The sequence below is a fragment of the Piliocolobus tephrosceles genome, chromosome 2, assembly GCF_002776525.5.
Source record: "Piliocolobus tephrosceles isolate RC106 chromosome 2, ASM277652v3, whole genome shotgun sequence".
Lineage (NCBI taxonomy): Eukaryota > Metazoa > Chordata > Mammalia > Primates > Cercopithecidae > Piliocolobus > Piliocolobus tephrosceles.
This window is the reverse complement of record NC_045435.1, coordinates 71499670-71526369: the sequence shown is the minus strand read 5'-3', so window position 1 is coordinate 71526369 and position 26700 is coordinate 71499670. Positions and strand designations below refer to the sequence as shown.

Genomic DNA, 26700 nt, shown 5'->3' with positions numbered 1-26700 from the left:
TCTCAGTGTTTCTGTGACTCAGTTTCCTCATCTGTAAAATGGGAATGATAGTCGTACTACCTGCTAGGACAAGTGTGAGGATTGAATGAGTGCAAATATTGATCTCTGGCACATAGAAACTCCCATATATGTTTGTCATTGTCAGTATTTATGAGGAGAATTCAGAAATCACTGCTCCACACGTGCTTCTTCAAAACCCCTAACAGAGAGGTTATTCCTCTCCCCAGGGGAAGAGCCAATGAGACGACTGGAAGAGAAGCATTGCTCCCATACTTCTCCTTCCTGAGGAGTGGGGTATGAAGCCCTCCCTCTCTGCTGAACATTGAGCAGAGGGAAGGAAAGGTTTACTTTCCCCATATTCTATTATTTGACATAGTTGGCCTCCAACAACCTGACCTCTGCAGGTCCCTGTCTCTACCTAGAAAGAGCTTTATCATATTCATCAGTATATCCTTCCATCCTGTAGGGCCATACACTGGGCTCTGCCTCCAGTTGGCACTCAAGCAGTGCTTGATGGGTTTGAAGATGAGCATCTTTTTCTGAGATATTGCATTCTTATCAGATTAAATAGTGAGGGGCTGCTGCCGGGTAGCAATATACTGGCCCTGAATGGGAAGTGTGAATGAGGTCCCCTTGGTCTGCCCCCTTTCTCTGGTCCCCCTAGCCATCTGCATTCTGATTTACACTCTGAAATTGTAGGAAACCGGACACTAACTAAAACTTTCTTAGTGCAGGGCAAACACTTTCTACATTGGCTTTCCTCACTTGTGCCTTTTTCCTGATCTAGAATGTTGGGTTTCTCTGGCAGAAGTAGAAACAAGTAATTGAGAAAAAGCTTATTATCAGATGAACACATTATACATTGATTTATTTGTTCCTGTACGTGTATGCTCATAAGTTAGGTTTAATTAAATGTGCAATATAGTGAAAGGATTTAGTTAAATATGGGATAGCAACTGGGCAGGATATTAGGAGGTCATGGACATCAGAAAATAGGAAACTTGAGTAGCTGCACAGACAGCATTCACAAAATCATATTGAGTAAAGCCTAGCACTGAACTATAGTAACAGTATGATCCTAACATGAGTCATACACGTTTACCTCATTATACATGTTGCTCCCCAAAATTATTGCTATTTGTCTGCTATATATTATCCACATCCTCTAATTGCAATGTGTGTTAAATGGGACTTGGGCTATTTTGTTGGTCTCTCTCTATAGCCCCCTGGCCTTGTGGCAGAGTTTGGCAAACTATGGCCAAACAGCCAAATCTGACCCACTACCTGATTTTGTAAATAAAGTTTTATTCTAACACTACCAGACCCATTGGTTTGCATATTGTTTGTGGCTGCCTATGTGATAAAACAGTGAAGCTAAGTAGTTGTGTCAGACACTGTGTGGCCCTCACAGCCTATACCTTTTACTATCAGGTCCATTAAGGAAGATATTTGCTCATCCCTGGCCTAAACTACTGAATGACAAATATTAAGTGCTTAGTAAACAGTCATAGAATGAATGAGTAGAACAAGAAATGTATACACATGGATACAGAGTGTTAGAAAATGCAGATAAATCAAAACTGTGAAAGGGATAGGACTGTGCTTAGAAATTTTTTCTTTTTAAATCCTGTTATATTTTGTTTAACAATGTAGGTTGAATATCTCTAATCTAAAAATTCAAAGTCTGAAATGTCGCAAAATCTGAAACGTTGTGAGCACCACTCGTTGGAGCATTTTGGATTTCAGATTTTCAGATTAGGGATGCTTAACCCATAAGTATAATGCCAATGTCCAAAAATATTCAAAATCTGAAACACTTCTGGTCCCAAGCATTTTGGATAAGGGATACTCAAACTATATGTATTTTTTTTTAAAAAATCAGAAACAAAATTTGAAAAGTAATACTACCACCTATGTAAATTATTGAGAATATAATTTGGAGGTCTTGTGGTTCAAGAATTGCTGCAACTCTAGATTACTGAGTGGTTTGCTCATGTTTTTGTTTTTAGTTCAAAAGCAAAGTGCCCTCATCACTAATTACCCTTCTAATTGTGAGTTAACAGTGGGGAAAGTAAGCCCGTGGGGATTACTTGCAAAGCTATTTTACAGCAGACTATGTGGGTTGTCCACGCATGAATGGAACAGACCCAACTTGTATAGTAACGTAAATAATATTTACCGACCTGGTCATTCATCAAAATTAAATTGATATGTGGCCCCATGAAGCTTGGTTGTCTTAGTCTCTCCTCTAGACATAACATTTATCTGATAACTCACAGAGCTTCCAGACCAGCTCCATCCTCCTTAGCTTAGCTCTTCTTACTTTAGCCTTCATAATAAGCCTTCTTTATATAAAACTCCATCTATTAGCCAAGAAAAGATTAATGAGCCTTTACATTTTTAAAAGATCAAAAAAAAAAAAAAAAAAAAAGAAAAGAAAAGAAAACAGAAGAGATATTTTATTTGTTTCACACAAGGACAAAATTTGGTCTTACTCACTGGCTTCATCCATCTTTATGCTCCTGTGAATCTGGTTGGCTCTTTTGTACCTATTTGTTCATTTGCTTAATGGTCCTTTGGGGCCTCTCCAACTAGTAGCATAAGCCAGAAGAGGAAAATCAATCTATTCGCCAAAGAGGGTACATTTAAAAAAGTCATTTTGCCTACTCCAATTCACAAAGAAACAATGGTTGTAAGAGCTCTGGGACATTAACTTTTCACAGGCAAAATATTCATCTTAATGCATATGGCCATAGGTTCAAAAAGTAATGTTAAGCTTGTGTATGTTGGCCACAGTAGTGCTATTCAAGACTTCCTCCTAGTTCCCTGTTGCAAAAGACTTTTACCCCACTGTGTTTGGTGTTTTTCTTTGCATTTCAAAGCCCTGGAATCAAATGCAATTGAGGTTGCATGCTGGATTTTCAGGGCATGTGTATGAATTTACATGCATTTATGTTTTTAATGAATATTAAAGTGGTGGTATTTTTCTAAAGCAACTCAAAACAGGGTGGAAAATCTGACTTTTATTTGTTTTAACCAGAAGTTGGTAAACTAGATGAAATACCCTAGAAAGAGACATGGCCACTTGAGTGACCTCATTAAATGTGGCTACCCTGTCCCTCCCAGAACTCTCATTTTTTGCAGTTAGCCATTAGCATGGCTAGGTTAAGTAGCATCCACTTATGATGAAAGTGCAACTTGCTCTTTTATTTGGGAGAGGAAATAAAATTATTCTGAAGCTCAGGATGATACAGCTCTTTGTAAGGTTCACTTCATAATTGATCTTTCTTGAGCGAGAGGTGAAATGTCTTAAACTGAACAAGATGAGGCAGCAGCCCTGATAAAATGGCACTGATGTATACGAACACATAGAAAAGAAAGAGGCGAACTGCAACAAAATGCCAACAGATGCAAAAGTCATGCCACCAGAAATGGAGCAGAAATGCTATTTGTGAATCTGCTTCATAAAAGACATATTTTTTAAGCTAACAACATCTTTCTATATAATTTCACATGTACAATATCACTTAAGCCTCTTTTTGCTCCATATCTAAAGCTACAGGAAGTCCAGCAGCCGTGCACTGTGCTTTTATTAGGTTGAGTATATCCAGATGATTTTAATAAAGTTTTAAAAGGACATTAGTTTCCTGCTATTTCAATGAAAACCACTTGCAAGATGAATTTAAAGCAATAGATCTATTTCTTGTCAACACATGCCCTTTCTTTATGCAAATATGCCACCCTTTTCTAATAACCAACAAAACTACACACAAACACAATTATCAGCTGCATGTGATACGGGGTAAAAATATCATTCTCATAAATGTTTAAGGATGAAGAGATGGTAAGAGTAATAGATGCCACTGTATGCTGCTTGGATTCCTCCTAAAGGACTGGGGTTCCTCTGACCTCCAACTGCTGGAAGCTCAGAGTCTTGGTTACTGGAGTCTCTCTCTCTAGGAGTTGTTCTCAGCCAAATGGTGGCTTGTCCCAGACCATGTGCACTCTCTAGAGTTCACAATCCAGTAACTGGTCAAAATGTGCATGGGTTGGAAGGGCAAGGAGAAGTGTATAAAGACCCAGTCCCCTGATGTCAGATGACGTGAGGGACCATTCTAGTTTCAGAGCATCCCTTGGGATACTTCAGCATCTCCTTCTGCCCAGTTCTCCTTCCTGCAACCTCCCATTGAATTTCATCTCAAAAGAATTCCTCCCCTCACCCCCATGCCCTCCCCATGCAAATCTCCATGTCAGAGCCAGGAATGTTTTGGATTTCAAATAGTTTTGGATTTTGGAATATTTGCATTATACTTATGGGTTGAGCATCCCTAATCTGAAAATCTGAAATCCAAAATGCTCCAATGAGCATTGCCTTTGAGCACCACGCTGGTGCTCACAACATTTCAGATTTTGCAGCATTTCAGATTTTGGATTTTCAGATTAGGGATGCTCTACCTATATTGTTAAACAAAATATAACAGGATTAAAAAGAAAGAAAAATCTAAGCACAGTCCTATCCCCTTCACAGTTTTGATTTATCTGCATTTTCTTAGACTCTGTATCCATATGTATTCATTTCTTCTTCCACTCCTTCATTCTATCAGTGTTTATTAAGGACTTTATATTTGTCAGTCAGTGGTTAAGGCCAGGGACGGGCAAATGTTTTCCATAATGGGCCAGACAATAAAAGGTGTAGGCTGTGAGGGCTACACAGTGTCTGACACAACTACTTGGCTTCACTGTTTTATCACATAGGCAGCCACGAACAATATGCAAACCAATGGGTCTGGAAGTGTTCCAATAAAACTTTATTTACAAAAAAAACAGGTAGTGGGTCAGATTTGGCTGGTTGGCCATAGTTTGCCAAACTCTGCCACAAGGCCAGGGGGCTATAGAGACCAACGAAATAGTCCAAGTCCCATTTAACATACATTGCAATTAGGGGAGGTGGATAATATATAGCAGACAAATAACAATAATTTTGGGGAGTACCAAGTACAATGAGGGAAACGTGTATGACTCACGTTAGAATCATTCCTTCATGGGAAGGAATATTCTTCACCATCTTAGATTGGGTTCCCTGCTCAGTCTTATAACATCTTAGTGGACCCTTTTCCTCTGGACTTTCTAAAATATTGAACCACAGTACTCAGACACTCATTGGGGCCATCATTGGCCCCTGAAATATAAACAGCATAAGTTGGCAACCACTTCTCTTAATAATTTTTACGGTCACTTTTGGCTTTAAAATTCTATGATGCTGTAAGTCAGACTGTTCAAGAGTCAGTTCTTGCATGGTTTATTCGCCTTTTCTGTATGTGTTTATGCAGCCCATGTTATTGTTATGAAAGGATCAAAGACATGAGACCCAATTAAGAAGGGCAGGCATTTCAGCCTGAGGGATGAGAAGGCAATGGGAGAGTAAGGTAGAGACAATTCTCTGGACAGAAGGAACTGGCATAAAGAATAAATCCAAGAGAGATCCAAATGGGTGTGATGCTTTGGGGAACTCTGTATGTGGGTATGTGTTATGGGAAAGGCAAGGGCAGAGATGGGGTAGAAGAGTTAAAGCTGGAAAGACTGACTGGTAATTATGTACCAATGAGCCTTAAGGCATGTATCCTAAGGACAAGGAAGAACCAGTGAAGAGTTATAGGCAGAAGAAGTACATGATACATTTTACACTTTGAAAACATCACTCTGAAGACTGGACAGAGTATGGTTTTGTTTGGGTACAGAGAGGCGAGAGAATACCTTGGACTAATCATCATTAGTATTACTAAAAATTGTATTAAAAGATCGACAGCATTTTCTTCAAACTGGGTCATGAAATTAATGTACTGGAGCATGGCCAGTACTTACAAAAAGGAAGAAGAAAAAAATAAAAGAACATAAACATTAGAGCACATTGCACATGTAAGGGTATTGGTTCACGAAAGTCCTATGTAGATTACTGTGAGTATGTAGATTACCGTGTGAGCTTGTGTGGTTGTGTATGCAGTTTTACTGGGTAATGACTTCAAATGTATTTCTATATGTGGAGGTCAAAGAAGTTTGCCCAGCATGACTCCAAACCTCAGGAAGCCTTACTAATTGGCTGCTACAAGTCACCATGGGAACCAGGTGTCAGCCATCAACAAAGCAGCACAGTTCCATCTCTCTCACTAGAAAAATGGGCTCAAGAGAGCAGGTCCTATTGCTGATACTGAAGAACCTACCAACAAGTTCAAATTTAAAAGATTTGCCTCAAACGACCCAGAAATGGACTGCTATGAAAAGATGCATTGGTTTAATGTATTTCATATTTGTCAGTGGCAGTTCTGGGCCATCTATGTGGTGTTAGATATTTGTGATCTCCTCAACTTCCTGTGGTGCAGTCACTTTTTTGCTTAGCATTTACCATGGGAGAGCAGGGACAAGCCATCTGTGCAGGAAACTTCAAAGATGTGTTTTGGTTTACATTCTGTTACAATGAAGTCAATGCAAATTGTTTTTATGTTGTTTTTAAAAAATTTGTTATTTTACTTGTTTTTGGAGGGGGGATGATAAGGGGAGTGAACAAGTACTGACCATGGTTCATAATATGGTGTGGCCTGACCTTAAAAAAAAAAAAAAGAAGTCCAACAGATGTTGGTGTTGATTCATTGTTTTCAGCAGGAATCCACATTTTACTATTTTTCAAATTCTACTTGGATGCAGATTTGTCTTAGCAGAGGAAAATGCTAAATTTCTGTTTAGATCTATTTGCTTTGCCAGTGGCAAGTTGCCATACTGTTGTCCATTTCTTATTTTTTCAGAAAAAGCACAAACACTTCCTTGAACTTGAGGCTGACCTGAACTTTATTTGATGCCCTTTCAAAGGTCAACTGAGAGGCATTATTCCTCATGGAGAAGGCACTCAACTAAAGTTTAGAGTGAACCAGAAGGAACCTTAGGGTGAACATAATCCAATTCCTGTTAATTTAGCAGATGAGGCAGTTGAGCTTCAGAGAGGTAATGTGACTTGCCCAAGGACACGAGCTCACTGGTGGTAGAGCTGGGCCTAGAAACAAGCTCAGGACTAGACAAGGCTCTACTCAGTTGACCTCACTGCCTCTTCAAATGCTTGGCCGCATCTCCTTCAGATGGCAATTTCATGGAAAACACTGGCCATGCAAATCAGATGAAGGTCAGCATGAATTTTGTAACTGACAAGAAAATTTCTGAACTGAATTTTGTTACTGGCAAGAAAATTTCCAAACTAATTGATATTGTAGAATTGGACATTTTATTCATTGGTTATTTTATTATCATAGTAGGAGTCTCTAGACAAAATTGGTAGTTTATTCACAGTACTTACTGTAGCAGAAAAAGTGGAAGAAAAAGTTGCCTAAGAATACTTAATGTTTCTTATCTGATATATAGAATATTTTCCCCTTGTAATTATGATTATTGGAAGTGCATAAATTATATCCAGAGGAATTATTCAGATCACACACTGGAGTTGGAATCAAGGAGAGAACATTTCTAATAATTTAGACCAGGGTTCTCAAACTCAGCATTATTGACCTTTGGGACCAGACAATTCTTTGTTATGGGGGCTGTCCTGTGATTATAGGATGTTTAACAGCATTCCTAGTGTCTATCTGCCAGAAGCCACTAACACACCCTTAGTTGAAACAACCAAAACTGTCTCTAGACCTTGCCAGATGTCCCTTGGTAAGGTGAAATAGTCTTGAGTTGAGATTCACTCATTTAGACAAGTTTAGATGTTTAAAATGTAAGGGGATAAATCTTTTATTAAAAGTGGGGGTTATTTTTTCTGATTATAAATGTAATAAATACTTATATTTTTAAAATATGGAAACATATTACTGAAATAATACCAAAATGCCAAGGTATTACTTTACAATTTGGTATTATTGAAAATGACTGAAACGTCAGTCTCCACATGTTGTCACACTCAACAAAAGCACAAGTCTGACATCCAAAAATCAATGAAAATAAATTTAACTTTCCACCAAAATCTCCCTAAGAGATAGGGAGACAGGAAATGTTGTTCATGACCACTGAAACACCCTAAATTCCCTCTTCGCTATCTATTAATTGCTTTCATCACAGTAGACAACAGTTACTCTTTCACAATCTCTCTTCTCCCTCAAACTTGACCCCACATTCCGACCCCTCCTAGCTGTCCCGTCTCCTCTCCATGTCTATGCTTTAGTACCTGTCAACTCATTTCTTCTGGCCTTTCCAGCTAGATCCTTGTAACCTCTTCTATGTGGCTGACTTACCCATTACCTAGATCCACACAAGAAAAGGCCTGGAATCTCCCTTGGAATGTTCTGAGATGAGGCAAGTTGTCAACCTTTATATAAGACTTTTTTATCACAGTCATACTATAAAGAAGAAAATAAGAATCAGCGGCAATTCTACTAACAAACCACATGATTAACAATTTAGTAGATACCTAGGTAGGTGGTTTCAGCACATGGAGCTGTAAGAAGGGAATCAAGGTGAAAGTAGGTAGTTTGCATTCCCCAGGAATGAAGGAAAAATAAGATAATTTGACCTTTGCTTCCAAATTCCTTTTTTTTTTGAGACAGGGACTCGCTGTGTTGCCCAGGCTGGAGTACATATACATGGCTCTCTGCAGCCTCAACCTCTTGAGCTCAAGCAAACCTCTCCACTCAGCCTCCAGTGTAGCTGGGACTACAAGCACACACCATCACACCTGGCTAATATTTTAACTTTTGTAGAGACAAGGTCTTGCCATGTTGGCCAGGCTGGTCTCAAACTCCTGGGTTCAAGCGATCCTCCTGCTTTGGCCTCACAAACTGCTGGAATTACAGGCATGAGCCACTGCGCCTGGCCAACATCCTTTTTTCCATTGAATTATGAGGCTGACTTTAAGATATTTCAATTTAATGGAATCATCATCATCATTATCATTTAAGTATTTACTATGTACCACAGTATAGGCATTTTACAAGAATGACATAGGTAACTTTCAATACAACTACCAACACTGGTGCCATTAATAGTTGCAATTGACAGATGAGGAGCTGGAGTTTCTCAAGAGTTATGTAAGCTGCCCAAGAACACATAGCTACTAATTTTTACTTGTAAGTGCAAGAAAAATTCCCATATTCAAGAATGTCTGACCTTACCACTTCTTTTCCCATGTGTCTATGTTTGAACACCTGGTGTGGCCAGGTGAGGAGCATCCAGTTGCCATTTCCACTCATCTTTATTCAAACATACACAGAGAGGTTAAGAAGGGCTGGTCCGATGGGCCACAGGAGACAGTTGGCCCACAGTTTCTATGGTAAGAACCTGTCTAAGTAGTCATCCCCATGCATGTCAGCCATGTCTGTGCTAGCTTGGAAGTGTCTTCAGGCCATGTTACTCACAGTGTGCTCCACCATCCTGCAGCATCAACATCACCCAGGAACTTGGGAGAAGTGCAGAATCTCAGGCCATACCCCAGACCCACTGAATAGTTCCCAAGATGATTTGAATACAATGGTTCTGATATCTGAAAAGCTGGTCCCAATACAAGGAGCACACATTCCAGTAATTCTCAAACTTAAGCATATATCAAAATCACTTGAAAGAGTTCTGAAAACAGATCGCAGAGTCTCCCTTTCCTTGTAGGGTTTTGGATTCTGTAAGTCTGGAGTGGTACCCAATCGTTTGCAATGCTAACAAGTTCCCAGGTGGTATGGAGACCCCAGTTTATGAACCATTGCTAGTCAAATAAATGAAGAAACTCCTAAAAGTTAAACAAAATTAAGCTAGGTGATTTTCTATCAGGTCTTCGTCTTCCACAGAATGAAAATGAACCTAGGGGACCATTGGTCTGCAAGCAATACAGTCTGGCAATTTTGACTGAAAAAAAAAAAGGGAGCTGAATGTAATAAAATGACCTCTTTGGTTGGGGGAAAGACAGTCCTGGTTTTGGTGTCAGGTCAACACAGCTGTTGTGTCTTTTAGCAAATGAATAGCACATTTCTCCAAGGGATTTGTACAGATTGAAAATAAATTCTAAATTATTGAGATTCACATAACATAGACCCAGAATGAAAAAGGGACAAAAAATATATCTGCAATGACATTTGAATTGCTGCTTCATCCCCCCCTATTGAAATACAAGCCAATAATAAAACATTGATTAAATAGAGAGCATTGACATTTTACTCCTGTGGTGCTGGATGCCAGCCTAGACAAAGAGCTGGTTAAATTCAAAAGACAAAGAGTCCTTTTGTGAGGCAGTAAGTTCATCTGGGCGAAATATTAAGTGATGTCTCTAAGGACAGAGTTCTCCAACATCTTTACCTACTACACTCATTGAGAGTGGGTAAAACCACACTCAAAATATATGGGGAAGGAGGTTACAGGCATTTATTAAAGGATGGTTGGGATCCACATAAAACTCAACTTTTGTCTCCAGTGAGACCAATTTATAATAGGAAATGAAAATCAAAATGGCCAATGAGAGACGAGCAAGAAAATACATTCTTCCAAGTAAAGAAAACAAAGTGTCTCTTTTATCACATTATGGGTAGGAGATACAGCAGTGGGTAAGATGGATATTTTCTCTACCCTCAAAGATCATACACTGGAATAAGGGGTACAGGTTCAAAAATAATAAAAGAATAAATCAAGTAAGTGTTATGTTTGAAGATAAACAAGGAGAGAAGATGGAGAATAATAGGGTTTGGGTAGATGCTTTTTAGGAAGCATGCTCAGGAAAAGCTGCTCTGATTGATTTGAGCTGAAAAATAAAGACAGAGAAAAAGTGAGCCATATAATGTTTGGGTAAAGAGAGTTCTAGAAATCCAAAATACTGTGTGAAAGGACTGCATCAGGAAAGAAATGGGGATATTTACGGAAGTGAAATGAGACTACATTTATTGAACATTTGCCTTGTACAAGTGACCATGCTGAGTCATCTGTGAGTGTGAGAGTGTGTGGTTGTGAGTGTGCCAGGATGGAGTGTAGGGGGTGAGATGCTGTTCAAGGACCAGTTAGACTTGGCTTTCTGTTTTGGGCCTTTTTTTTTTTTTTTCCTGTGATTCATTCACTCAGCCGCCAAATGCTACATGATGGGTTCTGCCATGTTAATACAGAACAAATAAGCCATTTGGCTGTGTCCGGCTCTACATGTAGAGTCATGTATTGTGTTCTAACCATTGTTCTTGCTAAAGGTTTCTTTTCCATTTCCCGCCTGTGGTTAAGAGCTATTCCTTGACATTCAGGCTAAATTCGGTTTTGCACAAACAACTTTAACAAGTTGAAATTGCGCAACAACTTTAAATATTTAATGAGGCTTGTCACTCTCTTCATTGTGGTGCTACAATGAGAGATGAAAGAGGCTTTGGACCGAAATTGGGGCATGATGGCCCAAATCATTTCTCCTTGTATATATTATTGTAAAAGAGTGTCAGATGAATGGATACTTTAGGTAGATTTTAAATATAAAGAGATAATTGATATATTTATTATGGTACAGGTAAAGATTTTTTATTTTGTATTTTTTGAGACAGGGTCTCACTCTGTCACTGAGGCTGGAGTGCAGTGGCACAATCACAGCTCATTGCAGTTTCAACCTCCCTAGGCTTAGGTGATCCTTCCACCTCAGCCTCCTGAGTAGCTGGGACTACAGGTGCACACCACCGCACCCAGCTAATTTTTTTGTATTTTTTGTAGAGACAGAGTTTCACTACATTGCCCAGGCTGGTCTCAAACTGCTGGGCTCATGTGATTCTCCCACCTTGGCCTCCCAAAATGCTGGGATTACAGGCGTATGAGCCATTGCACCCAACCAGATAAAGATTTCTTCAGCCAATACTTACAAAATGAGTATGCAGGGGCTATAAATATATGTAGAAATGATTTGGGCAAAGACTATTTTAGAAAGTGAATATGCAGAAGATTATTTTTACATTATTATTATAACTAAAATGAAAATAAAACACATGCAGAGAGAGCCCAAAAGCTTGGGGTTAATTATCAAATCCTTTTCCTCAGTCCCACAGGGCAGGGCATTTCTTCCTGAAAGACAAAAAGGACTGGCAAATGAATTTAAGGGAAGTGAGACAGCTTTCTTTCTAAAGCTCACACTGGTAGAAAGAATGCATTTATCTTTTCCTCTGTGATTTCTAATATTTTAAATCTGAGCATTTGCCTTCTAAGAGGTTCTAATCCCGGATACAGAAACTTTCCCACTGTCATAGCAGAGCAGAGGCCATGTGATTGCTTCATCACTCCGAAGTCCCAGATTCTATATTTGCTTTGTGCTTTTAAGTGTCATCAAGTTAATCAAGGCTGGCTGAAATTATTTGAAGACCAGGCAAAAATCTGCTTTTCCTTTCTGCAATATGGCCTGATTTTGTAATCATATCCACACGAATCTGGCCTGTGTTGTTAGAAAAATTATCTCCTCATTAAAAACAAATCTTAATAGGCCTAATTTGGAGTCTGCTTTTGTCTGTAACTTGATCAAGAGAGTAATGACTGTGAACCATGCTAAACGGAGGGAGAGTAAAAGGAAGTCAGAAACATTCAACAGTGCAGATTACAGTCACATCAGCATGCTTTTGGTATGCAAATAAAGCACACTGGGCAACAAAATAACATATAAACGGCTTGCTTCTATTTCAGTTCTTGACACTCTAAGGGCATGTGGGAAAACCTAAGTCTCAATGAAAGGATTCAGTTTAAGGAACATATAATTGCTCTTTTTGGGGCCTCTCTTTAATTTCCTTAGTTACAAAATGGGGATAATAATGTCTATAATTATTATAATAGGGTGGTTATAAGGATTAAGTTAGTAAATGTAAAGCATTTAGAATAGTGTCTGGGTTTCTAGTCCAGCACATAGTTAATGACAGCACGTACCATAAGGTCTAGCTGTTGTTATTGTTTTTGTTATTATTTTTGGCTCCCCCGCTCCTGCTACACCACATTCTATGTGAGCAGGAACACCAGGAATAGACTCACAGAATTTCAGAACTTTTGGGTATTGCTTCCAGAAATGTGATCCATGAACATCTACTGTTATTTAAGATATTTGTTGTATGAAAAAGGGTTTCTCTGATCAATAACTTTTGGGAAATGGTAGGTTTAATAAAATCAAAACCGTTTTTGCCATAGGGTCTTTTAGAGGGTAAGGGTTCAGGAAAAGAATTATTTTTTCCTTGTACATCACTAGGCTCTTGGCCAAGACCCATATGATAAAAGACAGATTAACAAAAGAAAAGCAAATGTATTTAATGTCATGTATTTAACATAAACACATTCATATTTGCATTACTATAAATACAGATTTATTCAATAGAAATTTTATGTGACACAGGAGCCTTCAGAAATGAAGATGCAAAGAAACAGGGGAAAACCATGTATATTTACGGACAGTCATGCCAAAGTATGATTGGAGGACAAAAAGGTGTTGTGTGATGGTAATAAATGGGGTAGGAGGATCTCGGCAAGGCCTGTTTGTTCAGATTTCTTTTTGGCATCCATGTGACTTCCCTTTCCCCTGGGTATATGACAGGACACTGTCACAGAGCCTTTAGGGGAGAAGGGAGAAAGAGGGCCAGAGAGTAACCTTCCTTAGTTTTATGGCCTGCTTCAGGAAATAAGAGCATCAGGAATTCAAGTTTATGGCCTGCTTGGAAGGGAGGGGAGGAACTTGGAGAGAAGGTCAGAGAGACCTTTCTGCTTCTGCGGTTTTTTTTTTTCCCGTTTCCTTCAGCTTAAACTTCTTGTATACCAAGGTACCATCTTTTAAGATATTGTGCTCTGAGCCCTGTCAAGATCCTTTAACATGCAGACAATATGAATCTCACAGACAGTGATACTCTATTCAGTCTTTCCTAAATTTATTTGACCACAGAGCGCATTTGTTCTAGAATGTCTAGTAACCCTTCAAGGAACATTAGTTCTTGAAGAAAATTATGGATGAGGACTCAATGATGCCCAAAGAGAAGAATGAATTCTAGGCTTTTAGCTAGTTGTGGGCAGAGTCCTGATATAAGCTTGGGTCTCCTGCTTCCTATCCAGGATGCTTTGTACAAAGTACACAGTTTGCTCTGTCCTGGATTTCTGCAGGAAAGAATCTTGGGTGAAATAAGAAGTAAAGCCTGCAGGTTAAAAACATGATCTCTGAAGACACATGGGACTTGGGTGTAAGTGCCCACTTCCCACTGTATGATCTCATGCCAGTTATTTCACTTTCTGGGGTCTCCTTTTTTTCCCCTCTGCGAATGAATATGATGATTACATTTGCCTTGTGAAGGTGTTGAGAACTTATAAGAGAAAATGCCTGTAAAGCACACACATTAATTATAAGCAATTTATTATTGTTCCTGGCACATAGCGATTGCTCAAAATATGTTGCCAATTATTGGTCAGTAGTGCTTTAAAAGTGAAGATCCCGTGGTAGGGACAGAGATCGGATGACAATTGCTTGTTTGCTGAGAACTTCCTTTGAAGGTTTGTCAGTGGAGGGTGCCCTAGAATGCTCTAAGAGAAAAGGAAGCTCTCTGTATTATTGAACCAGCCCTCAAAGAAATCACCATCTCCTCCTTTATATCAGTGTCATCAAGAAAAAAAGACTGCTAATGATTACTTGTCAGAGTAGAAGATTTTGGCCCAGGCTTGAGGTCTTTGGATTCTACTCCAGAAATTCCAAGACAGGAAGAATCAGAAGAGCCTCTAAACCAGTACTTCTCAATTAGGCTGAGTGTGCTATAGTGGGCCAGAGATCTGGGGCCCATCTGTCTACTTTCTGAAACCAGTCCAAGATCAGGTCAGCAAAGACATTGAGAATCAGCTTTTGGAAACTTTCATAGTAATTTGCAGAGTGATTTTATGTCTGTTAGATCCAAATGATAATTTTAAAACTGGGGCTTGTATTTGTATTACCTTTACACATCATTTCACTTTTCTAGTCATTTATTTTTCTTGTATTTTACGAAAGCATCAGTTCAGGTCATACTGAAAAACAAAATAAAACTTGTCCTTTATTTCAGAGAGTTTGATAATTGATCTAGAAAAACGGTTCTCGAAACTATGTCCTGGGCCAGCAGTATCAGAATCACCTGGGAACTGGTTAGAAATGCAATTCTCATACATACTAAGATCTTCTGCATTAGAAATTCTGAGCTAGGTCCCAGCAATCTGTAGTTTAACAAGCTTTTCAGGTGATTCTTATGCATACTAAAGTTGTGGTTATACTGGGACCATCTCCAGGATAAGTGTACCTTCTTCCAAATTTATTACAACAAGAACAGGTATTAATATCCCAAGCTCTGCTGTGCAAAAATAATTTAATACCATTTATCTAAAACCAAACTAAATTTACTTTGAACTACCATCTATTCAGGTTGATAGTAATTTTAATCTCTTTTATTAATGGAATTAGGTTCAATTACAAGTAATAGAGACCCAAAATAATAGTGGCCTAATCAATAAGCAGACTTTTGAAAAAAAGAAAAAAAAAATACAAAAGGAAAACAGGCAGCAAGGGTTCTCTTGAGGCAAATTCTGTTTTCTGCCGTACAAGTCAAACCCCATGAAGGAAGAGAACACAGAGGCCTGCCTACCTTCTTTAACAGTAGGAAAACTCAAGGAGGACCCAAAGCAAGTTTCCAAAGTACCATCCTGCCCCATCAACAATGATATTTAATCATCCCCTATGATAATCCTGCGGCCAAATCAATACCTAGAAGGTTTGAAGAGGCCCGTTCTGAATAGCTTGGAGTTTACACATAGATAAGTTTATTTTCTCCTTTAACCATTGTCTACTTAAGTCTTTAAGACTTCCTTCACAGGTTTTGGAACACAAAAGATTTCCTTCTTATCTTCATTGGTCTGTCAAGGATTCTCTCTTCTGTCACAGATTTTTATTTTCTTGGTACAATTTCTTGTAACTGAAATCTTCAAGCTAAAAAAGGTGGGTAGAAGCACATTTTGCAAATTCATTCTCATGTCTCTGGCATTGATTCAAATCTCTAATTGGAAAACTAGTTTCCAAGGTGCACTAATTAGGTCTTGAGATTGATGCTTTGTGCAAAGTTCAGTCTTTTTCTAGTCTGCCATATTGTGTAGGTTCCTTTTTTCATCATCTCTAGTTTGTAGCTAAGGGATTTTATATTTCTATTGGTCTGGGCTATGGGCAACAATTCTTACTCAGTGATTTCTTTTATGTAAGTGAAAATGTTGGCACTTCAGAATAAATGTTGACACATTTCCAATATCTACTACTGTATCTAATGAATTATGTAGCATTTTTCTTAATGTGCTTGATAGCCAATTGTATATTTGTTGTACATTCATTTGGTTGTCAAATCTTCAAAAGGAAATACTCAGAATACCAAATTTGATTTACTCCTGTTTATAGTCTCCAGTGTTGTATCTGTCCCATGATATGAATCTCTACCTTTTTGACTCTAGAATATATCAGCTTCTGGATTTAGATATATATGAAGCTGATCTTTCTTCACCCTTATTTACTTTCTTAGCAAATACTTTTAGAAACAAAAACAGGAAAAGGTAGAATCTTATCAAATCAAATATTATGTCACATTAATTTATAGTCATAACTTGTTATACAATAGATATCAACCTCATTCTTTACTTCCTCTTGCTTTCATATTCTAATACACTTTTTCTATCATTTTCCTTGCTTAATTTTAAAGAAGAATAGAAGTACTTGCAATTCCATTTAAAAACATCCACTTTTGAATATTTTGGTTCATTTTGTTCTAACCTCAGAGAAAGATATCTTTTAGAAACACTGCCTTTTAAAATATATCCATATGTATTTTATTTATACCCATACAAATTCTTTATCATTTATAAAGTAACACATATTTGTTATCACAAATTCAAACCAAAGTGTATAAAGAAAAAAGTTGGCTGTGTTTTGTTGCCACATCTTTGGATCCAATTGCCTAAAGATCAGGCAAATTGGCATGGCTTCTGTAACTAGAGGTTAGCTGTTAGTGAACCTTTTTTGCCAAATTACTGGCACAGTGGCACTCCCCTAGAGCTCTGGGTCAGTTGGATAGACGATTTTATGAATTTCGAGACAACATCTAAAATATATGTTGTTTTGCAACATCTTCTCCCAGTAAGTAGTGCCAAAACTTGCTCCTCTGGCTTTCATGAACTGAATTGCAATAGGGAAGCTGAGTTAATTGAGGGTGAGATTTAAATTTTTACGTTTTAATGTTTTTCTGTTTAACAAGATGCAGTGAACACTGTGATAGTAGTAAAATAGAATTTCCCTCAGCAGTCTCTTTGAATGACTTAAACCCCGATATATTTGCTCTTCCCTCCTGAGTGGAGAAAGAATGATGGATTCAGAATAGATAGGGGCCATAAATGCAGAAGATTTTTATTTCTGGTTGGACCCTGACAGCCACCTAGCTTGTTTTAGAAATTGAAGGAAAAGAATTTTTTTGTTTGTTTTAAAGATGGTGAGAGGGAGGGTAAAAGTAGCTATATTACTTATGTTTAGCCCCCAAAAGGCAAATATACCACACACTTGATTTCACCCCTCTTCTGCCCTTGACAGACACTGCTAATCAATCAGGTCACATTTCCCACTGAGCTTAAATATAGCCTCAGGATTCTTCTTGATACAGCCCTCCGGGCAGCTGCTACCAATCTATCTGGGTTGGCTTACAAGATTGATTTATGGAGTGCATTATTTATTCATTTATTCAACATTTATTGAACATCTAAACTGTGCCAGGCATGTTAAAGGCACTCAGGAGCAAGACATGAAACTTAAATTCCAATGAAAATCAAATCTTTTTATTGCCTTTTTTGGTCCTGCACATTTGCTTGCCATGCAGTAGGTGCTATCTATCTATCTATCTATCTATCTATCTATCTATCTATCTATCTCACATTGCACTGAATTGGTACGTGAAGAGCATTCTGGCATCAGCTGACCCAGCTGAGAGGTGAAGAGTGGCTATGGTTCTCCGTCAAATAATAACATTTTTTCCAGCTCAGTTCACTTCCTGCTCAGGGTCTATTAAAAACAAACTTATCATCAAGATTAGTTCTCAACTCGGTAGGTTTTGAGGGGCAGGGGGAGATAGCCACGAGAAGAATCAGACACAGAACCTCATCTCATCCCTTAAATCTGACCTCTGAATGTCTTTTAGATTTGCTGATTGGATTCTTGCTAGAACACAATATCAGACATCATCCTCAAAGGAAATAAATTAAGCTGCCCCACACGAGGACAAATGGTTGACATTGTGCTCTTGCTAACATCTTGTGTGCAGCTGTGAACAGCTGTGTTCATGCCAGTTAAGCTGTGATAGCATCATTGGGGAGAGAGATAAAGGCCTATTCATTCACAAAGTGCTATTCAAAGGGTCTCACAGGTGTGCTCTAAGGATTGGTTTTCTGCTATCTCTCTTCTATCTAAAATGTATACTGACTTAAGGTGATCGGGTAATATAATTCTGACAAAATTACAGGTCATCTCCCTCAAGGAATGGTGTTTTAGGAATATATGCTGTGAAATTAATAAACGAATAGGAAATAGAAAAAAGCATTTCCCACTTGAAAAGAGGATTAGCATCTGACTCTGCAGTGAGTCTGACCACTTATTCATTCCCTTATGAATAAGCCCCAGTTTTCTCCTCCTCTGGTAGAGAGAAGCACAAAATGTGTCAAGAGAGTGACTCTTTTAGAAAACAGTCTCAACACCCTTATTTGCAATTTTACTTCCCTCCCACCAACCCCCCTGCCCCCGCCAGAAAAAAAAGAGGCCACCAGCTGTTTGTCCACCGACCACAAATGGTCAGCTCTTTTAGTGAACAAGAACAGGGTCAGCTACTAACTACCAGTGAAGGGGACAAAATGAGATAAGAAAAGGGATTTCTTGTGAAAACAGATTGAAATGGCATTTGGATGTCTGTTTTAAACAGACTTCCGTTTGCCATATGAAGGGGAAATTGTGTGTATGGGATGCCCGCTTGAAAGTGTGAGCAAGATAAAGCAGTGACATTTAAATGGGATAGAAATTCTAGGTCAATGTTCCCAAATGCTGGCCCTGTCCCTGGGCCACATCCCCAGTACTGCTGAGTGAACTTGTTAACGCTATGGGTTCCCTGGTATCACTTTGTGCAGAAACACTGGAAGCAGTGCCTGAGCTTTTCCAACCAATTCCCCAGAGGAGGTTAGAGTATACAGCTAGATTTGGGAATTACTGGTAGATCCCAGGCTAAACAAACAAAAATACAGCAGATCAAATACCTAGAGGAGAAAACTGCAGACAGAACAAGAAAAATGAGATGGAAGGCCTGCCCCTTTGTCTAGAGCCAAACCAATAGGTACAATTTTGTAATCAATAAAGGGTAATTAATTGAAGACTTCTTATGTATCCAGTACTGATCCAAATGCTTTCTATTCCTTCAAGCTTTTAATCTTTGAAGTATAAGAAACTTTATGAGTGAAGCTTCCTTCACACGGGACACACACACAGTTTAAAGCAGATGGAAGATCACACAGCTGGTAGGTAGCACAGCCAAGCTTCGAACCCAGGCAGTCTGGATCCACAGCCTGTGCTCTCAACCTCTGTCTCTACCTCATCCTGTCTTTCCTGTGCAAATGGAAGGCCCTTGGAAAATAATATTATTAATAAGGCAAGCTTCCTTGCCTCAGGAAGCTCACAGAAATTCTTAATATAATGGAGCCAGTGCAGTGTGCAATGTGCAAAGAGAAACTCGCAGGTCACTGCAGGATTACAGAGGAGGACTGACCCAGGATGGGGGGTGGGCTCTCTGGAGGTGGTGATGCCAGATCTGAGATCTTAAAAGATGAGTAAGGGTGAGTCAGAAGAAGATTGGTGGGTGGGAAGGGCATTGCAGGAGGAGCAAAGATAAAATAGTTCCAGGCATCTCTAGACTTCTCTCAGGAGAAGGGTGAATGGATACAAGGTGGTAAGAATAATAATCTACTCAATTATTGACAATAATTATTAGTGATTATGGTATAATTGGGACTAGTCTTAATAATTATCACAACTATTTGTAATATTGAATGAGTAGTGATTGTAGTGTTCCACAGCCTATTGCTGGGTAATAAATTATTCCAAAACCTAGTGGCATAAAACAATTTTTTATTATACTCTTGGAATTTATGGATAAGAAATTCTGACTACAAAGGTTGGATGGATTGAGTCTGCTTCTCAGTGTCTGGGGCCTCAGCTGGTATTAACTTGACTAGATGGGGCAATGAATAATTGGCATTGGAGTGCCCACTTACAAGCAGCATGGCCTAGCATCCTGGTGGCAATGATTGGAAGACTGGACTAAGATGGGACTCTTGACCAGAGGTCCTCCATGTGCCCTCCTCAGCATGGTGGCACTGGGGAAGTGGAACTTCTTCCAAGGTAGATCAGTGCTTCTAGCGCAGGGTGGAGGCTGATGTCTTTTTGACCTAGCTTTGGAAGACACAGTGTCTTCTCCACCACAGGCTGTTGTTAAAGCACTCATAAGAACTTCCAGATTCAAAAGGAGTAGACATAGCTCCACTTTTCAATGGGAAGAACACCAAAGAGTCTGGAGCCAAGTTTTAAAATTATCACATATGATTAGCATGTATGGAGTGCTTCCTATGTGCTGGGCACTGTGCTAGATGCTTAACCAAAGATACTCACTGAAAGCTCATCGCAACAGTAGGAAATATGTGCTATGATCACCCCAGTTTACAGACAAGGGATCACAGGGATGGGGGTATGTGTAACTTATCCAAGGTCCCCAGTAAGTGCCCAGCTTTGGAATTCAACCCAGATCTGTAGGATTTAAAAGCTTAAGCTTAACCTGTATTACTGGGTATTCTTTGTAACTCAGCCCTGACTCCTGACACAATGTGCATATTAGGCTCATTGTGAGTGTTCATGTAAAGAAAGAAAGTCTCAACAGCTATATATCTAAGGGAACCCAAATACGGACTTTGGTGGGAGGCAATATAATGATTGGCGACGCCCACATTCTCTTTTGCTCTTGGCAGACATGAAATCCTTAGGAACCAAGGGCTGTGTGGACTTTGGGCTTGATCTTTACAAGTCTCATATAATTGCTCAAATAATTCTTTCTATGGTGGCCTCATCCCCAGAGACCTTGTGCCAGGATCCTGGAATTAGGGACAACTACGATTTGGTAAATACTTCTGAATCAAAGTTCTCTGAGATTCAGGAAAAATGAACACAAGTTGGGAGCACTATTTTCCAGGAATATGGAAAGATATATTAATATTTGGACTGCTTTTTATGGCTTATTCCAATCAGAAGAGTCATCAGTGGCATTTATACCCAAATTAATTTTGTTTTCACTTATCCACTCATCCAACATTTATTTATCCACTCATCTTAGTGTGTTCCAGGCACTGTGCTGAATTATGAAGACACCATGGTGAATAAAACAGACATAGTCTCCTCCCTCACGGAGCTTATACTCCAGTAAGAGAGACAGATAGAAACCAAGTATGTAACTCTACAAATATATAATTACTAATTCTCAAAAGTGCTATGAAGGAAACTAATAATGAGATGAAATAACAAAAGGGCAGAGGGTGAGGTTGGAAGTCTCTAGAGGGCTGATAGCTAAGCTGAAACTCAAAGGAAGAGAAGAAAAGAAAGACCATGATCCTATTTATTTTTATTCTGATTTCTTCTTTGGCCCCAACCTTTTTTTGAGTTCAAACCCTGTGTTCCAAAGGAAATTATGCTCAAAGAGCATTAGAACATTGATGCCAGAAGAATCTTAACTGGTCCTTATTCCCATATCAAATTTATGCCCAGACTCATTATAGGCTGAGCCCCTTCCCTGACAAATGTAAGTCTTGAGATGCAAGGATTGACCTTATTCCCCAGCAGCAGAGATCTGAGTCCAGCCCGAACTGCCAGCCTCAAAGTGCTCAGTCGTTGGTATGCTTACCAAGATCCTTTCGCCCTCGTGCAAACAATGTTGGTGGGCCATTCTGTCTGTCTTCCAGAGACACCTTCAAACTGCAGAAGTGGGCTAGACCTTCAGGCTAGAAGCCATTGAAAGGTGGGCTTACAAGCCTGGTGCGGTGGCTCATGCCTGTAATCCCAGCACTTTGGGAGACTGAGGCAGGCAGATCACGAGGTCAGGAGTTCGAGACCATCCTGGCCATCATAGTGAAACCCCGTCTCTACTAAAATACAAAAAATTATCCAGGAGTGGTGGCGCACACCTGTAGTCACAGTTACTCGGGAGGCTGAGGCAGGGGAGTTGCTTGAACCTTGGGGGCAGAGGTTACAGTAAGATGAGATCGCGCCACTGTACTCCAGCCTGGCAACAGAGCGAGACTCCATCTCAAAACAAACAAACAAACAAAAAAAGATGGGCTTCCAAAAAGCTCACATAAATCTCACTTTTTAAAATGAAACCGTATTTATATTTACCAAGGTATTGACATTTAAGGAAACCTGGCCTTGGTGGGATGGGGGACAAGCTAATAATTACTCCTTAATTTATTTGTTAAAGTTTAGTCATTGACCTAGTGAAGAAGGTCTCTAGTATTTGAGCTCCTGACAACTATGGCAGTTGCAGGAGGTGACACAGGGGGACTCAGCAGGACTGGAGACCTTGGGTTGGTGCATTTTAATAGTCTGTGGAATATCAAAGCATGCAGTTATTATTTGAGACCATTCTTTGGAAATTGTTTCATTCATGTGTGTATGTACACAGAATATAAATATGTAACAGCATAATTAGTATGCATACATGGACTTATTTACATTTCAAAATAGCTAATAACTTATTGCATACCTAGTAATCTCAGTTCTTAGAATAACTTAATAAAATTGTTATGATTATAACATTGTATAGCTGAGGAAGTAATAATATATCAAGTAAGACTTTTATTGTCCACCAGAATACCCACTGGATACATGGGGCTATTTAAATTTAACTTATTTAAAATTGAATAAAATTATAGTTCTTCAGTCACACTAGCCACATTTCAAGTGTCTAGTAGAACATTTCCATAATCACAGAAAATTCTGGTAGACAGTGCTCCATCTACTAGAACTCTAGTTTCTCAGCTCTGGCACTAGACATTTTGGTCTGGCTGATTGTTTGCTACAGGGACTTATCCTGTGCATTCTTTGTAGGGTATTTAGCAGCCACTACTCATGGTCACCAGCAGCAAACTTCCTCCACCTGTGGCAACCAAAAATGTCTCCAGACAGTGCCAGATGTCCCCTAGAAAGAGGGAGCAAAATCATCCCTGGCTGAGAACCAGTATTCTAGACTCAGCCTAGGGGTTATGAGCTGAGTGGGAACTCCAGGAAGGTGCTTTAAATACTTTAACTTTTCCCATTGGTAAAGGAAGCTTAAAAAAATAGAATATATTTTCATGAAATTTTGTGAGGGTTAAATACTGTAGGTTAAGAATTTAGTAGATAATAAAAGTGGATTAAAGTAATTTTTGGACTCAGATGTCCTTACTCTGCCCTTAACCGATGTCTAGATTAGCTGATGCATCAACTGGAAGCCTGGAAATCAAGATTTCTGCTTGCTCTTCTATTACTGTATCCATGAACTTGGTTTTCCATGTTTAGATAGCTCAGACTCTGGAGACCATGACAACTTTGACTTTTTAAGACAACAAACCCTGGGGACTTAGAAACTCGTTAGAAACAAACAAGATTCTAACTTAATACAGAAAATCATCATTCTGCTTCATTGCCCAGGTTTTGTCAGAGTGGCCTTGAGAATGTATGCAATGATGAGGCAAGCAATTAATAAGGGAGGATTTTAAATATCTCTATAAAAATAAGATCAAAAACTTAGATCAATTATAATGAAAATAATTAAAACACATTAATTTGTCAGTAAACTATTGGACATTTCTATCTCAACTGTCTAAATAGGCATTTGGCCCTAATACATTCAGACTACCATGTTAGTAAGCTAGAAAGATAAGTAAATTAGTAGTTTTAAAGTTGGTACCTATCCTTGCTCTAAAAAAAAAACAAATATAGTGGCTTGTTGGGCTTACAAGGGAAACCATAATCAACTTATTCTTATCCTTGATATTTTCCATGGTTTGTAGGATTGAGTTGAATGTAACTTTCTGAGTATAAAATTATCAGTAGATTGGACTATGTGAACTAATCTTTGACCATTTTTTTTTACCTATTATAAAGAAAATTCCATAAGATTTAAAACTAATGCATTGAGCAGAGAAGTAAAATAGTTTATTTCTTCAATTTATGTTTCAATGATTGATACCTGAGAAGTCACCTGTCTATTAGAAACAGAGTTCAAGTTCACCATTTACATAATAACCTGGTCATTCACCATGCATTTACAATGTATCAGGCCCCAGGTAAAGAATTAAGTATTATGTCATTCATCTCATCTAAACTTCGTAACAGTATGAAGGGGAATTATTTCCTTTCATTTTGAAGATGCAAAAACAGGCTGAGAGTTTGGATAACCTGCTAAAGGGGTACAGCCAAGTTTCAGACTCAGGTCTGCAAAATGTCAAAGCTTTTGATCACCTGCCCAGATGCAGGTAAGCTACAAATCAGTGGTAAAGAAGATATTCCTTCCAACAGGTAAATCCACACCTAGCTCTCCTCCACACCAGTATCTCTGCTTGCTGCATTTGAGCAAGGGACATAGTAAATGTTATCTGTCTACTTTGGCCTTGTTGATTCAGTAAGCCAGATTATGAATGAGTCATTCTTCACAGCCTTGCTACACAAAATATATATTTTTAGTATGACGAGTCAGCCAGTATCTCTGGATAAATATTTTCTAGGTTACTTGTTTATCAGAGAAAAATTCTGAGTAGCCATTTTAAAAAAGGAAACGGGTTTTATGCAAATCAATCAAACCAGTCCAACACCACCAGCCACAAGAAAAGAAAAATATTCAAAACGGTCTCAAAGAAAGAACTCACTAATTTAGAGTGACTGAAGGGAGAGAGAATTCTGAATTAATAAAATATTTTAATTAAAATATGAGTTAAAAAAAGAAAGTCATTATCTTTTTGATACTTGATGAATGAATCAATCAATCAAACTGGAGTGTGGAAAATATAAAATGATATCAACTGAGCAAAAATAGAACCATGTGGAGAACTCATTGGGCCTAGTTTGATGAACAGATGAGGGCTTTTTGAATAAAGTTTTTAATTTACTTACAGGTCAAGGGGCTACTATAGTTTTTGGGGAAAAAGCTGTTCCTATAAGCTGATGGACATTCCCCTTGCAATCTTTTTACGCTGTACTTTTCTTACCTAACTCTTTAAGATGCAAAGGTAATGAACTCCCCAGACTCTACCAAATAATAAGAAATGTTGAATTGTTGGGAGTGGAATTCATAAAGTCCTCTTATAAAGTCAAATGTTTACAGCAGCACAATTCATAATTGCAAAAATATGAAACTAGTCTAAATGCCCATCAACCAATGAGTGGATAAAGAAAATGTGGACATATGTGGACATATATAGACATACATGTCATATGTACATATATACTATGGAATACTACTCAGCCACAAAGAGGAATGAAATAATGGTATTTGCAGCAACCTGGATGGAACTGGAGACCATTATTCTTTTTTTTTTTTTTTTTTTTTTGAGATGGGTCTCACTCTGTCACCCAGGATGGAGTGCAGTGGTGCAATCTCGGCTCACTGCAATCTTCACCTTATGGGTTAAAGCAATTTGGAGACCATTATTCTAAGTGAAGTAACTCAGGAATGGAATCCCAAACATCATATGTTCATTTTTGTAAGTGAGAGCTAAGCTGTGAGGATACGTACATGTAAGAATGACATAATGGACTCTGGGGACTTAGGGGGAAGGGTGGGAGTGGTGTGGGGGATAAAAGACTATACATTGGGTGCATAGTCACTGTTTGGGTGATAGGTACACCAAAATCTCAGAAATCATCACTAAAGAACTTAGCCATGTAACCAAACACCACCTGTTCCCCAAAAACTATTGAAATAATAATAAAATATAACTTTATAAAGGACAACCAAGTATGGTTACTTCTATTTGAACTAGTCACATTTTGTTCCACCAGATTTATCACTTTTCTCTTACTAGTAGCATGGGAAACTAAATTCTAATTTGATGTGCTGGTACTTATTTTTGCCTTGGTAAAGCATTTAGTTCTATCTCCAATGTCTGTCTAAAAGAAATAGACATCTAACTAATACAAAACAGGCAGACTAGCTTTATTAGTCCATTCTCACACTTCTAATAAACACATGCCTGAGACTGGGTGATTTATAAAGGAAAGAGGTTTAATTGACTCAGTTCAGCATGGCTGGGGAGGCCTCAGGAAACTTACAGTCAAGGCAGAAAGGGAAGCAAACATGTCCTTTTTCACACAGTGGCAGGAAGGGGAAGAATGTGTGCCCAGCAAAAGGGGAAGTCCCTTATGAAACCATCACATCTAAAGAGAACTCACTATCATGAGAACAGGATGGGGGAAACTGCTCCCATGATTCAATGATCTCCAACTGGTCCCTCCCACAATACATGGGGATTATGGGAACTGGAATTCAAGATGAGATTTAGGTGGGGGCACAGCCAAACCATATCTCTAGCTAATGAATAACAAATGATCTTGGAGGAAGGAAAAAAAAACATGGAAATTAATTTGAATGTGTTAGACAACCACTACTGATAACA

The 26700-nt window shown here is 38.7% G+C and overlaps 1 long non-coding RNA gene across 1 annotated transcript in view; it reads left to right on the top strand.

The window, feature by feature from the left end:
* LOC111533696 overlaps positions 1 to 26700 on the top strand; it is a 330375-nt gene that overhangs the window by 167695 nt on the left and 135980 nt on the right. The window contains exon 4 of the long non-coding RNA XR_002728944.1: positions 13340 to 13429. This is a non-coding gene — a long non-coding RNA (uncharacterized LOC111533696). The remainder of the gene's footprint in view (positions 1 to 13339; positions 13430 to 26700) is intronic.